We start from the raw sequence: 17,265 nt of genomic DNA on the forward strand, positions 1-17,265 counted from the left end.
TGCAAACCACTCTGGAAGTGCTGCTTCCAGGACAGGACCATGTATACATTTTTGTTTTTGTTTTTTCTAAATAAAATAAATAATACGTGCAAAACCAAAAACCCAACTCGAATAGTGCTTCTCGGTGGGGTTACATCCGTTCATAGGTGGCTTCCCCATGCAGCTTTCTGAACGAGGAAAAAGTAGAAATAAAGAGAGAGCTATTGTCAGGGAACTGCCATCGGCTCAGGGGCAAGAGGGGAAAAGCCAGATGGATTACAGAGAGCCCCCAAAGATCATGGGAAGCAGCACCCCCTCAGCGGAGGAGAGTAACCACGCCTCCAGTGGAGAGGAGCTTCAGGGCTCGGAGGAGGCGAGGCGGTGCCAGGACACCTTGCCTGGGCAAAGCGGGGAGGAGAGAGGTCCTCCGTTACCCACGCCCTCCCTGCGCAGTAGGCTTCCACGCCGAGAGGGGAGGCGCAGACTGGGTGTCAAGAAACTACTCTGCTGGGGAAGGTTTAAGGACCGCCCACTCACAGATTCTGCCAGTGAATGAGCGAGCCACGGAATAGTGGCGATCTGCCTGGTGAAGGGTTTTTGGCACCAATAACGAGGCTTTACAGCCGACCAGGGAGGCACTTTCCTGATTGCTCTCAAGTAACCCCCTGATACAGCTATCAACATTTGCATTGCTTGCAAAAAAACCAACTTCTTTTTAAATTTCTTGTGGAGCCATAGGCTTTGGGACACAAGGAATTCTACCAATTGTTGTGAATTGCTCTAATCCTGTAAATTTGATCAGATGTAACAGCATATCATGTATTGCAGGTGAAGTAATTAGGCCTGCCAGGACAAAGGACCAACCACAGAGCGTAAAACAAAGGGTGGAATTCAGTGCCACGCTATGTTGAACATTTTGTCTGTGCAAATGTATCATCTTGTTGACAATCGCCCCACCCCCACTGTTCTGGGGGGTTCTCCCAACCCCAAGCCAATTTGGGGGGCCATGTGGTGGGAGGGGGGAGGAGGGGGGAAAGCCCTATTGCACAAGCAGAAGCCCTTGCGCAGGCCTTCCATTGGCAAGAGTTTCGCAACAGTTCAAAAAGTGCAGTGCATAAGTACATTCTGTACCTGGTATTTGCAAGCAGATTTTGAGAAGCGTTCTGAGAATGGGTTGTTTTGGACTTGGAAGTCGGAGCTCATGTAACCAGATACAGGACTAATTCTGCCAGGGAGAATCATTCAAGAGGCAATTTTAAGCCCGGCATTGTTAACGCTACTGAATAAACCATAAACTGGAGTTGAATTAAAAATAAAGCAATGGCCTTTCTCGATTGCACCAAATGTTGGTCTAGTTTCGTATTCTGGTTTCAACAATGGCCGGTCAGTTGTTTCTGGGAAGCTTAGCAGTGGGGCGGAAAGACAGCAGTCCTCCTTTGTGGTTTGTCTTTAGTATTTAGAGGAATTCTGCCACTGGAAACATGAAAGTTCCTTCAAGCAATCATGACTAGTCCCTGTTTCCTTGTGAATTTATCTAATTCTGCAGTCCTCAGTGTGGTTCCAGTGGGGACGATGGCACCAGTGAAATTGACCACACTTGTTCTCTTATCATCCTCATCTCTTCCTCCCTTTCTGTCCAAATTTTGAGGAGGACATGCTGCAAATAAATTACAGATGTGTGTATATGGCAGACTTTGGGGGAAAGAAGGGTATAGATGGACATTTTTAAAAAATTTTTAAAATAAAAATAGGCAAAGAGTTCAGCTCTGGAAATCTCAAAGCATCACCTATGGTGGATATCAAGAAGTCCTCTTTAGGTCATGCTGGCTCTCCCTGGCCTCCACAGACAGCAGATTGTGGTGTCAAGTTCTTCTATGACTGAAACCCAGAGCCCAGGCTGGCTCGAAAGTGTAATTGTGATTCCATTTACTCATCATACAAAGCTCAACCTGGTAAAATGCATACAACTTCATACCCCCCCCCTTTTTTTGTGTCCCTCAGTTATTAAGAGGATCAAACCCGAACCAAACCATGAATAATGATTTGTTTATTTTCATTCATATGTGCATTCATATTTTCACTGTTATTTATGCAATTAGAACAAGACATTCTGTGCTTTTGAGCTGCAAATTAATCATTGATCCTTTGGAACTTAGATTCCTGTGCCTTCCTGTTTTGTACAGAGTTAATTTGGAACTTTGAACTTTTTCCATCTCATAGCCACGGTTGTTAATTAACAGGTATCTCCAAAGGTTAAAATCCATTTAGTGCCATTTCTCCTTTAACGGTGTTTGCCTGTAGCTTACACTGCCTGTTTCTTCCTTCTACTTTCTCCTGAAGAAAGTTGCTATAGAGCAGTTTGCTTCACTTCACATCTTACTCAGGCGAATCTAGGATGTTTCCTTTCTGTTAGCGGACTGAGAAGCTGAGTTGTTTTCCTGGAAATTGTGTATTTCATGGAGTTGTGTATTTCCCCAAAGTCATTTTAGGAAAAGTTGCACCGTATTCTGTGTGACTGCATGACAAACATATGACACAAGTCAATTGCAGTAGAGTTGGTAGACAGAGACTTACAGTCCCATACATGCCTACTCAAAAGTAAGCTCCACTGAGTTTTATGGCATTCACCCCAGGAAAGCAAGTAAACCAGGAAAATAAACCAGGATTCCTGGCTTAGCATTATGTCTGAATTGGGGATTGTGGTTTATTTCAGTCTAATAAACAATTATCAGTAACTGACTACGGCAGGGGTCAGCAAACTTTTTCTGCAGGGGGCCGGTCCACTGTCCCTCAGACCTTGGGGGGGACTATATTGGGGGGGATTCCCCCCCCCCACTGACTCTCCCCTACCTTCTCCACAGCACTGGATGAGCCCCAGTGGCTGCTTACCTGTGCCTTGCGAGTGGCAGGGGCTGGCAGGAGTGGCAGAGGAACGATGAACGGCACGAAAGGGCTGGCTCTGGAGAGGGGCTGCTTAAAATGGTGCTCAGCCAACTGCAGCTCAACAAAGCCCAGTCCCCTTCCTCCTCTAGGCAGGGCAAGGAGAAGCCAGGAGGAGGGAGGGAGGCGCTGCTGTGGTGTGTGTGAGGGAGGGAGGGGGAATGGCGCAGCCTGAACGATCAGAATCCCCATGCCGATCCACGCGGTGATTCCCGGACTGTCCGCGGTCCGGATCCAGAAGGCAATTGGGCCAGATCCAGCCCCCAGGCCTTGGTTTGCCTACTCATGGACTACAGCTTGTAGTTCACTGCGACCAAAACAACCCAGATTGGTGTTCATGGTGAACCATTAACTATGGATGACTGTAATGTGCGAAAAGGCCCATTGATTCTAGATTCATCTTTAAAACTTTGGTCCTCAATATCTATCCATCTCCATTTTGTTTGGTCAAATCTCAGTTGATAATCTTCTTTTACCTTTAATGGTTTCATTCTGCTAACTGCCAGCACAAGGTTTTCCAGCCAGTTTTAAAAATATATTATTGTTTGTTATGTCTCTCAGTGCTAACCCACTTTTTCTCCTCAGCATGGAGGCCAAGCAGCAGAAACGACACTCAGCATGTTAGGTCCACCCCACTGTCACAGTCAATAAAACCAAACACAACAAATAAACACAGTGGAAGCAACAAGTGAGGCCTTTTCACAGCTGGCCAGAAATAATATAAATGAGAAGCAGCTGAGTGAGAAAAATAATTGAGTTGGATTGGACTGGCCAAGCGTTTTAAAAAGGCTTAAAATAACCCGCAGCTAATTGCCATAAAGAAAAGCTGAGTTAAAAATACAACCACAGATGTATTTGAGACAATTGGTATAATTTTCTTTAGATTTCAGAAGCTGATGTTGCTCCCTGGAAACTTTAAATAGACAGTTTCAAGTCAATAATTCTTTGAGTTTTGCAGCCCAGCCCTGTGCATGCATCCTCAGAAACAACTCCTGCTGAGTTAAATGGTCTTACTTCCAAGTAAGTGACTAAGATTGCACCCATGTAGTGCAAACCAATGCACACTTACTCAGAAGTAAGTCCCAGCCTGCTCAGTGGTATTCACTCAACTGAGGCAGTCTTTAAGTACAAGCTTATGTATCCTTACTTGGAAATATGGTTTTCTGTGCTCAGTGGGGATTATTCCTAGGTAAGAGTGTATAGAACTGCAGTCTGACAGTGCAATCCTATATTCAGAAGTCCCATTGAGTTTAATGGAGCTTATTCACAGGTAAGTGGGTGCAATATTACAGCCTTAGGAGTATGACAATTACAGCCAAATGACTGATAGCACAATCCAGTGCATTTAAAAAGGTAAAGGTACCCCTGACCGTTAAGTCCAGTCACGGACGGCTCTGGGGTTACGGCACTCATCTCGCTTTATTGGCTGAGGGAGCTGGCGTACAGCTTCCAGGTTATGTGGCCGGCATGACTAAGCCGCTTCTGGCTAACCAGAGTAGTGCACAGAAACGCCGTTTACCTTCCCGCCGGAGCGGTACCTATTTATCTATTTGCACTTTGACGTGCTTTCGAACTGCTAGGTTGGCAGGAGCAGGGACCGAGCAACAGGAGCTCACCCCATCGTGGGGATTCGAACCGCCGACCTTCTGATCGGCAAGCCCTAGGCTCAGTGGTTTAGACCACAGCGCCACTTGCCACTCCAATGCATAAACTCCAGGACACACCCAGCCTATTTCCCTCTCTCAACAGTTGGCCTAACAGTTATAGGTGCCAACTCCATGGGGCCCTGGGTGCCCAAGCACCCACAAAATTTCCCATGAAGGGGCTAGGCATCCACAAATTTCAGTGCTAGGGCCATACAGCCCCAGGCACCCAGGGTTGCAGGGCCCAACTGGCACTCCTGTTAACAGCTTAGCAGTAATGGTCTCTATACAGTATAGAGATGGTGCCTTTGTGGGTAGCTCAGCTGGCAGAGCACAAGACCCTTAATCTCAGCGCCGCAGGTTCGAGCCTCCCTCTGGGCAAATAGATTTCTGCATTGCAGGGAGTTGGACTAGACAAGCTTAGTGGTCCCTTCCAACTCTATGATAGGGCAGTATCTGAGGAACTGTAGGCCACAGAAGCATCTGCTGGCCTTTTAAGGCCGCCACAGAACTCTTGTTGTAGCAAGCTACGAGACAACGCTGGCCCAGGGAGCAAATGCCACTATTCGCTACCCTAAGCAACTCTCGGGGGAGGAAGAGGTGCAATTCAATGGCCAAGCAGGCAGGCTGACAGCAAATCCGGGTCGTAGCCAATGCAATTCCTGAGGCTCACCCTGCTCTACACGTGCACCGGTTTCCGCAGCCGGACCAATGGGGACGAGCGCTCAAAATTCCCATTGTTCTAGGTGCATTATTGCAACAGGGAATTTCATTAGTGCGAGCCGTTTCTGAGCTCCAGGCGCAGTACTGCGCCTAAGATTTCACATTAAAACTGCAGTGTGGAAGGAAAGGAGGACCTTTTTCTGCCTCCCCACTTCCAGCTACTCTCTGAAGAGTGGAGAGGAGACCCTCTTAAGAATGTTAGGGGGTGGGCAGGGGAAGGACCAGACCCTGTGGAAAACGAACATAATATTTTATCCACCATTCATTCATTTTCAGCACTGTATTCTTGTTATAAAAAAAGCATGCCTAGACATTCTGTGGTTGCACCCATAACCTTAGGGCTGCCATATGTCCGGATTTTTCTGGACATTACCGGGATTTCAATGGCGGAATGGACATAGGGGTGGTGGGGTTTCTGAAAAGTGGCATTTTGTCCTGGATCTTAGGCAAGTCAATTGAAAAATCACTTATTTTGGCGTTCTCGTAAAGAAAAGACCAACAATTTTGGGGTCTCCCTAAAGAAAAAGCTCAACGATTTTGGGTTTTCCCTAAAGAAATCTCAATTTTGGGACCTTCCTTTTGAAAAGCTCAATAACTTTCGGGTTGTCCTGGTTTTTACTTTTTGAAATATGGCAACCCTACATAACCTAGGTTTAAAGTGCTATTTAGCGCCTAGCTTTCATATCTCTGTTTCTAGCATTGATTGGAGCGTTCAGGTGCAGGCGCGGCGACGGGACCGGGCCAACCAGCCAGCAGGCGCGTGGCGAGCTCCCCTTGCCGGCGGCCCTGTCGCACGCCGCGCCTGCACCTGAACCTGAACCCGGGCGCGCGCCGGGGGAGTGGGGGTGGGGGAAGAGAGGAAAGGCGTCTCCCGGAATCACATGGGCTTCGCCGCCGGTGCCATTGGCTGCGGCCAATGCGCTGAAGGCGCTTGCAAGGGGGCAGAGAGACCGGCGAAGGGGCGGCCGCGCGTCTTCCTCTTTTTCTTCTTCTTCTTCTCCTCGCCAAGGCCGAAGACGCGCTCCTGGAGTTGCGTGGGGGGGTTGCAGCCCGAGCCGGGGGTCGCCGCGGCAGCTCGGCTTCCTGGGGCTCCGCTTTGCCGCCTTTGCTTCTCCCCCTCTCCTCATGGCTCCGCCGCCGGAGTGACCCACTTTTGAGGTGCGTAAAAGCGCGGCGCGTCTGGACATTCCCCGGCGCGCCTTGGCGCGCGGGCGCCCGGGGGATCCCCGGCGAAACCGCAGCGCCGGCGGTGCCGAGGGTTTTGCGCGCCCCTTTGCAACAGCCCTTGCAAGGCAGCTCGGTGCTGGTATCCCCGAAGGTAGTCTTTGGAGGGCCGAGGCCAGAAAAGAAAGGTTGCCCAACTTGGTTACTTGTAGCCTTATCCTCGGTACTTGCTGGCTGTGCTCGCGCAGGTAAGTAAGTGGGCGAAGGACCGCAGCCTTAGAAATAAAGTTCCAGGGGTGCCAAGTTGAATGACATATTGGGGCAACCCCATCCCACATAATCGATCGCACGCACATCATTCGAATGGCAATGCCCATCAACTGTGGGGTGCCCCGGCTCCCTCAAATATTTTACTTTTGCGGGGAGGGGGCGAAGAGATCTCGGCGGCCCCTGGGAGTTGGCTCCTGTGTAAAGTCTTGTCGAAGCCACTGAGGTGTCACTTCTGAACAGACTGTCATATTGCTGCGCTCTAAAGTGCCTAGTCAGGCGGGAGACCTCATGTTTTTGCCGTTCAGTCTTTGCCTCTGTGCCGCGCGAGGTCTCTGTCTGCAAAAAATGATGCAGCCTCTCTTGTCCTCAGCTGAACTTCCGGCTGCTGCTAGGGCTGCGTGAGACTTGTAGATTGTCACGGCTTATTTCATAGCCTTCCCCTTCTAAGAGGCCGAGCATACGCATGGAGGATGCGAAATAATAAAGAGAAGAGCGTCTCTGGCAACGTGCAGAGTGCGCCTTCTCTTCCACAGCATAAAGACGCAGCCAGGTTTCCAGTCTAGGCATTACCTTATCCTTTAACGTTCTTGCAAATTAAAGGGGGGGGGGTGGATTTCAAATTGCCTGACCATACTTTATGACTGCAATCAGCTTCATTTGCAAGATAAGAACAGTTATAACAAAATAAATGCTGTATGTTAAACAGCAGCCTTATACTCCAGATCACTGCACCGGATAAAAATTGAATGCAGTTCCCCATCCCGTTTTGTTTCAGAAAGTCAAACGTCCCAATTGGATTTGGAATCCTTCACCCCCTAGTTTAAATAGGCAGGTGTAAAGGAAGTGTTTTTTGGCACGCTTATTGGAAGGGGAAATGCAGAGCTGGTGTGAGTGGCCCGGCAAGAGTGAGAAATGATGCAGATGCCTCCGAATGATGCATTATGTCTAATGGGCCAAAGAGATCCAAAGCGGATGATGCTGGTTTGTGAGAAATGCTCAGAGCCTTTGCCACTTCACTAGGATATGATGCATCTTGTTACCAGATCTGATGCTTCCAGCTCATGCTGGCGTTGTGCAGGGCAATTGGAATGCATCCAGCAGTTTAGCAAGTCCGCTGAAGCTGGGAAGGCTAATATACTCAGATTAAATTCCTTTGTGAAAGTCCTTTGTTCTCTCTCTCTGTCTCTCTCCTCCTCCTCCTGCCAATAGTGACTTGCCTCAGGGACATCCATAAATACAGAGAATAGAATCTGCAGCAGAGAGGAAAAAGGGGTAACTAATTTTGCAGCCGATATGAAAGAAATAATAATGATTGACTGGCAGAAAGGAAGGAGGAGGGTTCATTTCTCCCTGGCTCGGTAACTCTGCTGCAAGAGAACAGGAGGCAGGGCAGAGCTGTGGAAGTGGGAATTCAAGGTGGTTAAGGGCAGAAAGCCTTTTGCCCTTTCATTAAGAGTTGCTCTATTACTTCATGGTTCCTTCCAACAGTCATTTATGCCCTGGGAAACCATAGGTTGTTCCACATTGCGAAAATAGGCACGTCAAAAGGCTTGGTTCCTGTCCAGTAACCTGCCCACAATATAGCTGGTTCATAGTGAATAAATAGTCTGACGCCAAGCTGAAGTCTCAGGCCAAGCTATGCAAGTTCTTTACTCATTCCCATCTTTTTGGGAGATAAAAGAGCTCCATTATCCCTGCTTAGTGTTATACCGGCTAGAAAAGAGAAAGTTGAGGATTTCAGTATGAATTTCTGTCAGGATAAGATGTACCTCTTGGATCTAATTCAACTTTTGGCTAGGCATATAAGGTTTAGAAATATACTTAATTGCTAGGAGTTACTAGCGTGTGATTGACAATCTGCGTTCAATGTGTCTGATGAGGATTTTCTTGGAAATATCAAGGGGGGTTTAAAAATAAAAAATGCCCTAAATTGATTGGGGCCTAATTTAGTGTGCTATTTGACTTGTATTCCCTCCCCCCCAAAAAAATATTGTTTCACATGGCTTTTGAGGGGTAGTTGCAGTGCTGTTTATGTAGTTTAAATTATATATATTTGAAGGTTTGCTTGGAAATTATGTTGGAATACTTATTAAGTATTTTGGAATATGACAACTCAAGAGCATACACTTCCTTACATTGTTTAAAATTGATTAACCGGTATTTATTTTTAAATCGAGGCACTGAAAAATAAAGCACAATTTTTTGCATGCACAAAACAGCTGTGTGTTTATGTTTGTGCCTGCATCTTTCTAGGAATAGTCATGGCGCAAAATAATGACACTTTCAGGCTGCCCATTTGGCTGGCATTTGACAGAAAAAACAAAGCAGCAGATGGACTGCTTCTTGCTCCACATCACTGGTGACAATAATTAATGTTGAGGTGCGGCTGGTGGACGTCTAACTATTCCATAGTGCCATTTGTCCACCTATGAGTGTGAGATGGTTTTAGGATCTTTTGAAGGCTGTTTGTAAAGGCCTGCAAAAAAAAAAAAAAAAAAAGATGAGAAGTTTGTGGGCAGCAGAAAGTCTGGGGGAAATGGCTAATGCAACACTTCAGTGGTGTTTCTACAATGCCCCCCCCCCCATATGCAACACACGTGTAACCTAGAATACATTGGGTGAGATCAAATGTTGTCTTTGCTTGGGTAGTGGGGGAGCCAGTGTTGTTCCACAAGCTGAATTTTCTGCACAAGTTGAAGTAGTGTCGCAGTAGAAGACAGCATCCGATAGGTTAACATGGTGCAATACTTTCCCCAGCCAAAGCCGTCCGTTGAATTTGGCTGTCGCAAGCGGAATCGCTGTCGCTCTAGCAGCGCTGCCAAAATTGAATCTTATTTGTTGATGTGTGGAGAAATTGCGCCTATAATTTTTATGGATGGAGTGCTCATTCTGTGGGAGCACTGTTCCCATAGTTATGAAACTTAAAACGGTTATGAAAGCAGATTTTTTGTTTGCTTCTTTGTCTTTCCTTCCCCAAATGGTCAAAAAGAGAAGGAAAGAGGCCTTCTAGAGCAAGCGAAGAACAACAGCAAGCGTGATTTTAAAAATACCAATAAGGGTGATATTGTGTGACGGAAATATAAGACACAAACAATTCTGGCTCCAGGATTTGGGGGCTCTTGGGCATGGCGCCATCAATGAAGCCGCTTCACCTGGAAGAATCGGAACCTGCAAACACAATTCTCTACGACTCCGTGAAGTTGAAATGATAGTCCTGTTAAGGCAGCGGATCCTGTGAAATGCCCATGGTGTCTGAAACTCACTCTGAAAATTGTAGCGTAACCATTGTTGTAGTTTAACCATGGTATATTGCGGCTTTGTTCAATCTGATGGCTTCAGATGTTTTCGACTTCAACTCTCATCATCTCTTGCTGTTGGCCATGCCGACTGCAGAAGATAGGACTTGTCGTCCAAAACATCTGGCTGGCATTAGGTTGGGGAAGGTTGGCCCGCAGGGACATTGCTATCATTTTTAAAAACTTCATATTTAATCATCTAAATGTGACTACTTAGCCATGATCTACGTTGGTAGCAGTGAGCCGCTACTTAGTTTCCCCTCCTTTCCTTTAGCAGGGTGAATGGTTGGACTATGTGTAATTTAGCTAGATTAAAACATGACAAGGAACACCTGTTTGGATCCTTTTCTCCCAAGATCCCCTGCGTTCCCAAAATTGTCTCTTTAGCAGCAACTTTAGGTAGTCATTACCATAACAATTATGTGATTTGCTGTAATTTCAAGAACTGGTCCCTGAATTTGCTTCTTTTCCTCTTCCCTTATCTAGTCTTGTGCCTGTTAGATTCTGAGCATTTATATAGACCAGACTGTCCAACTTTTCATACCAAGTGGACTGCAGGCTGCACACATGGGGAGGGGGGAGTGAACCCCAAATCTGGCACCTCCCTAGCTCTAACACTGCCTTTCCAAAGCCTGCTAAGTAAGGTGCTGGGCTTTGGGAAGGAGCCGTGAGGCTCTAGCTGGGTCCTGGAGCCCTCCCACTTCCTTCCCAAAGCTGGGAAAGTGCCAACTAGGCTTTAGGAAGGAGGTAGGAAGACTCTGGGACACAGGTGGCGCTGTGGGTTAAACCACAGAGCCTAGGACTTGCCGATCAGAAGGTCGGCGGTTCGAATCCCCACGACGGGGTGAGTTCCTGTTGCTCGGTCCCTGCTCCTGCCAACCTAGCAGTTTGAAATCACGGCAAAGTGCAAGTAGATAAATAGGTACCGCTCCGGCGGGAAGGTAAACGGCGTTTCTGTACGCTGCTCTGGTTCGCCAGAAGCGGCTTAGTCATGCTGGCCACATGACCCGGAAGCTGTACGCCGACTCCCTCGGCCAGTAAAGTGAGATGAGCGCCGCAACCCCAGAGTCAGCCACAACTCGACCTAATGGTCAGGGGTCCCTTTACCCTTAGGAAGACTCTGGGATCCTGTCAAAGCCCTCACACCTCCTTCCCAAAGCCCAGCTTTGGGAAGGCAGCCTGAGGGTGAGGGGGGGCATCAAATGTTGCCAAGGGCCACCCAAAAGGGGCCTTGAGGGCCACATGTAGCCCTTGGGCCACACATTGAACCACCCTGATATAGTCTGCCTTATTTCTTTACATTATTGTTCATGTGCAGTGTTTGGAAAGTTTAGGTGTTTAATGGATAATTAAAAATAAAATTGCTTTTCACACGGGCTTCCTTGGTAATGCTGCCACTCTAAGATGTGTGGGCCACCCGGACAGGGCATTCTCTGTGGTAGCCCCTAAATTGTGAATCTTCCTCCCAGCAGAAACGCTTCTGGCTTCTTTATTATACATGTTCCATACTATGCTGAAGACTCACTGCTTGACTCAGGCCTTGGACAGGTGGGATTTTTTTAAATTTTATTTTTTGTGGGATACATCTCTTGTTTTGGTCAATCCGCACTGTGCTGCTTTTCCTTGGAATTGCCTTACTTGCTTTTATAATTGCATGCACAACTGCCTTACTTCTTTTATTTCTTTTTAATTGCTTGATTGTATTGCTGCAACAGGGCCCCGGTACCTCATAGTGAAAGGAGGTAAACCTCTTAAAAACAATCAAACCTGCAAACTCGATATCCTTATTGAATTGGACAGGTTTCCGCCTTTAAAGAGTCCTGAGAATATATATTTTTTTAATTGGCGCAGGCTTCGTAAAACAACACCAACCTTGAGTCGAAGACTTTCGTCATCTCTGGTGAAGTGGTTTGCTTTAAAAGTCACTGTTGCCCTGAAGAGTCTAGAAGTTCTCCTCCCCCCCCACTCCCCCACCCCCGCTTTCTTTGTGGCTCCCCACCCCCCCTTCTCCTTGATCACATCTGCTGTTTGGTCATTTTCCCTTCTCGCTCTGTGGTGGGTTGCGAGAGGAATTTCTCGCAGTTTCAGAATCCTTAGTCATTGCTCACCCTGGCAGCTGCAAAACAACCCTCTTCCTTGTTACTACGTTACTAGCTTGTTCTTGTTGTTAACGTGCTTTACCAACCCCAGGAGAATTGTCTAGCCCTAATCCCCGAAGATTAGACGGGGTCTTGAGGATTTAGGCTGTGCCTGGACTGATGAACAGCCCGGTTTCATTTTGCAAAGGTTTTTATTGCAGAGTTTACTGACGCCTTACATTGTGTTTGTGTGCGTTTTCTTCCCTTGTTCGGGTAATAGTGTGATTCCGCCCCCCCCCCCCCGGACTATGCACTAATGTTTACCAGGATCTGCCGGAGGCAGAGGAGATTTGATCATTTGCCTCTCCCTGTTCAGAAGATCATTTTGACCCATGAAGCCCTAACTGCATATTCACTTGACTATCTGATCCGTACACAGTTTTAATAATGAATGGCATTTAGCTTATTAATATTGGATATTGGTATGCGTGCTGTATTTTATCCCATCCAGGAGCCTTGCGAATCAACACTTTAAAAGACACTGACAACTTGGCAATATAGATAGACCACACAGCAACCAACAGAGGCAGCCCATTTGCAAAACAAGCAAACGAACCTTATTGCTCTCCCATATTCACGATCACAAAGCATCTGCGCTATGCTGTATACAAGTTGGTGCTCACGGAATGGGCATAAATATGGCTGCAGTAGCCACAATTCCATTATTCGAGGTTTGCATCCTGACATTTTCATTCCTTGGGAGCTAGAGGGTTCTGTCTCCCTCCAAGCTATTTCCAGATGTTCAGAGCACAATTTATGCAGGGCAGATGAACATCACAGTAGCACCAAATCGATACTGACAGGCAAGCTGTGCACGGAGATGTAAAGTTTTTACCTGCACATAGCTTCAGGTGCTCAATGTGAAATTACCTTCCTGAAAAGTGTTGGAATCAAGCCTTTTCAGAAGTTTTAAGTGTGTACTTCAGTGTGGCACCTGATAGGGGGATACCTCATTCTCTCATGACGTTTGGGTGTGTGGGGTGTTAGGAAAGATAGTACCTCTGGTGGGGGACACATCATGTTCCTTCCGGGGTAGTTTGTCCACCTTTGGTCCCCATCCTGCACTCAGATCTCACCTGTGGCTTGTGGGAATGGCTTTCACTGTCCAGCTAAACCAGGTGAGGGTAGCCAATGGGTCTGAAACGCTTGGTAAGTTAGGGACTTCCCCTGCATGCGAAAACAGACTCTGGTAGATTGAGCAAACAAGACCAATAGTGAGTCCAGCGGTCAAGAAGTTTGTTTCTGCAATTGCTGTAGGGGGAAGTGAGGGCCAGATGGGGCTTCTCATCCTGGGAAGACTAGGACAGGCTTCCTCAACCTCGACCCTCCAGATGTTTTTGGCCTACAACTCCCATGATCCCTAGCTAGCAGGATCAGTGGTCAGGGTTGATGGGAACTGTAGTCTCAAAACATCTGGAGGACCGAGGTTGAGAAAGCCTGATCTAGGGTAAGGAAAACTCTGATCCTACCTAACTACTTCTGCCTTGTGGGATATCTTTGGGAGATGAAAAGACTAAGGAGTAAACCCTACACAAATCCAGAATGGAGTCTCTAAGATGGTTGGATGGCACCTTGTACGCCTCCTTCCAGCAACTCCCGCAGCCAAGGAGTTATTTATTAAGTGTTTGGGACAAGTACATACATAATCTATCCAGTTAAATTTCACATAGCTGCATTGATACATGGGCTTTGCTTCTGTTCTAATAGTATGTTAGATTCCTTTGAGTTGTGGAAAACATAGGCAACGTCATCTATCCAAATTATAGAATGGAACTGTGAACTCAAGAGAATGTCTGTCTGGTAGGGAACCTCCATGGTCTAAATTTTTACAGCTGAGATTATATATTTGAGAACTAGTTGATCAAATCACAAATAACAAATATGGGGTGAAGAGATAGGCATTCATTCCAAAGTTCAGCAGATGTGGTCTGAACATTTATTTGCTGCATTCTGAGGCGTTCTTTTTCCAGGACAGAAAAAAAATATATATTCAGACTGCTCCCATCAATCTTGGAATGTCTGCCTTGTCTGTCTTCACTCTTAAAAAGTTTTGAAAATAACGCTGGGTGGGTGAGCTCATAAATTTTGGGGTTTTTTATTATTATTTTAGAGTTCAGCAGGGAAATGGAGGAAGTCAAGAATTATATGATGAATGCAGACCTATCTGAAATTGATATGGGATCTATTTGGTAGTACAGTAATAACTCCTGATATATATATATTCATTGTTGGGTCCACTGCAAGGGGGAGGAAGAAACTGCGGAATCCAGAACCCTGCTGCTGCTCCCACCCACCCCGTGGCTGCTACTTACAGTGCAAAATGCCTGTTGACTGCATTCATTCAGTTAATTAATTACCAAGCTTCATTTAGCCCCAACTTCTGCACAATGTTTTCAGGTGTTTGGAGGAATTAGGGCGCATTAATCTGATATGTTTGCTGTGGAATAGTGTTCTGTGGCTAAACAGGGCCACTTAAGTTGCATCTTAGCCGCTTCTCTTCTGATGGCACCACCAAAATGCTCAAGCAGGCAAGTTACATAAATACCTAGAAACACATGAGCTTTCCTTGTGTTGTAAATAGCTGCTGTGTGGTGCAGGTTCGTCCAGTTGGGACTGTGATGGCGGCAAAAGGTTAAAGCTCCCCTTCACTTACCATGCCGGCTGTTGGTTTTGGAAAGAAAGACAGCCATGCAAGGCCAAACTGTTTGACACTTTTCATTTGTCCCTTGGCTAGGTAAAGGTAAAGGGACCCCTGACCATTAGGTCCAGTCATGACTGACTCTGGGGTTGCGGCGCTCATCTCACTTTATTGGCCAAGAGAGCCGGCGTACAGCTTCTGGGTCATGTGGCCAGCATGACTAAGCCGCTTCTGGCGAACCAGAGCAGCGCACGGAAACGCCGTTTACCTTCCCGCTGGAGCGGTACCTATTTATCTACTTGCACTTTGACGTGCTTCCGAACTGCTAGGTGGGCAGGAGCAGGGACCGAGCAACGGGAGCTCACCCCGTCGCGGGGATTCGAACCGCCGACCTTCTGATCGGCAAGTCCTAGGCTCTGTGGTTTAGCCCACAGCGCCACCTGCGTCCCTTGGCTACCTTACATTTATTTCCTCCTCCTGCCAGCCCTGCAGCACAAATAGCAGCCTCGGGTGTGTGTGAGTGGTTATGATTAGCACCAAGGGTTAAATGCTCATTTGCCCAGCACCATTGCTTGGATCATGTTGGCAACTTCCTGTGCTTGCATTTCAGTAATAAACCAAATAATCTTGGAATAGCTCAGTCTGTAGAGCATGCGACTCTTAATCTCAGGGCCATGGGTTTGTGTCCCATGTTGAGTGAAATATTCATGAATTGCAAGGCGTTGAAAAGATGACTCTTGCAGCCCCTTCCAATACATAGAATGTTATTCTATGAAATGTTGGGAAATGCAATCTCTGATCTCCATGCTGTGTGTTGTTTGGCCCTCCCAGAAGATGCATTGATTACAGAGCTTTATTTCTGGGTTGGGAGTGTCTGCTATAACTGAACTTTGTTGGAGAACGTTGTCAACAATGTTGAGATTTTAACTATGAAGAATCTTCTTGTGTTTTTGGCACAGATTTGTCTCGCAAGTTAAGTTGGCAGTCCGGTGCTGCGAGTAAGGCTCATTTCCACATCACTAATTTTAACTGACGTGGCCTCTCTCTCCCTGTCATGCCAAAAAGTTGCTTTCATACAAAGGAATCAAAGGTCCTTTTGAAGTGCGGCACCTCTGTGTTCTTTGTGGCGGCATTTTCCAGGTCTTGCAAACTGTCAAAGGGGACGGGCAACCAAACAGCTGGGGAAGTCTGCCAGAGAGGACCTTCATCTTGCAACTGTGCAAAAGCTCTAGGGGTCTGAAAATTTCTTTGAGGAAGTAGGTTATATCTCTTGGAAGTTCCTGGAGAAGAGTAGGCAAGTTATTTTGCAATTCATCTTTAAAGGAAGAGAAAAACCAGTACAAAATAAGCACCGCTGCACCAAGTCTCTCTTTGACAGGATTCAGGAAAGATGCCTTCCGTTTTAGTATATTAATGAGAATAAGCCTTAGCTTAAGCATTGCCATCTGCAACTCCCTCTTTCTTTACCTGACTCCTGTTTCACAGAAGAGAAGAAAGTTTTGTGGGGAAAGAAGCGTAAGCCTTGCTGGCTGCAAGGAAGATATATAATTAAAACAGATGTTGATAGTATATTTTTTGAAGTGAGTATTTGATGCATTGACTCATTTATGCCATGCAGCCCTGTTAGTGACTTAAGAATCTAGGAAGTACTGTACAGGTGAGCTATCTATTTAGGACTGAGAAGATCATATCAAAATACCCTGAGCTAGAAGGCTACCAATAGTTTAGTTTGGTATATCTGATGAATGGTGGTAATTTTTAAAAATTAATTAATTAATTAATTAATTAATAATTGCATATCATTGTCACAGTTTTGATGGATGTAAAATTTATACCCCGCCCATCTGGCTGGGCTTCCCCAGCCACTCTGGGCAGCTTCCAGCAAAATATTAAAAATATTAAAATATTAAAATACCGTAAATACATCAAACATTAAAAGTTCCCTAAATAGGGCTGCCTTCAGATGTCTTCTAAAAGTCTGGTAGTTGTTCTCTTTGACATCTGGTGGGAGGGCGTTCCACAGGGCGGTCGCCACTACCGAGAAGGCCCTCTGCCTGGTTCCCTGTAACTTTGTGTCCTTATTCCATAAAACTGGTGCAATTTCTCTTCTTGCAGAGTGGTTTTTGAATTTATAACAATGACGGCCAGAAACTTGATTACTGAAAACTGCATTTGTTGCTGTTCCAACAAGAGCTATTGAAAAGTATTTTGGGAGCCTCACGATACCTCTGAAGGCAATGGAGTGAATAGAAGGCTTTCTGAATGTCCCCTAGTAGATGCTAATCCAGCAACCTCCAGCTACGTTAGTTACTCTATTGTCGTTTAAGACATTGGCCGGGTTGGCATGTTATATTAAACCATAGTTAATGTTCAACAGCGGTTTAATGTTAAAGAGCAGTGTGATGGTTCTGCTCAAAAGTCCCATCTTTGCTCCTCTCTCAGCTTCTGGCTGTGCCAGGAGCAGCAAACAGCAG

At 46.3% G+C, this 17,265-nt stretch overlaps 1 protein-coding gene across 1 annotated transcript in view; it reads left to right on the top strand.

Moving 5' to 3' along the window:
* The first annotated feature begins 6,223 nt into the window (after positions 1-6,223).
* Positions 6,224-17,265, top strand: part of LRRC8D (leucine rich repeat containing 8 VRAC subunit D) — a 76,691-nt gene continuing 65,649 nt past the window's right edge. The window contains exon 1 of the mRNA XM_081008601.1: positions 6,224-6,443. The gene's annotated coding sequence lies outside the window, so the exon portion shown is untranslated. The remainder of the gene's footprint in view (positions 6,444-17,265) is intronic.

This window comes from Podarcis pityusensis (genome assembly GCF_964106645.2).
Source record: "Podarcis pityusensis genome assembly, chromosome: 6".
Taxonomy (NCBI): domain Eukaryota; kingdom Metazoa; phylum Chordata; class Lepidosauria; order Squamata; family Lacertidae; genus Podarcis; species Podarcis pityusensis.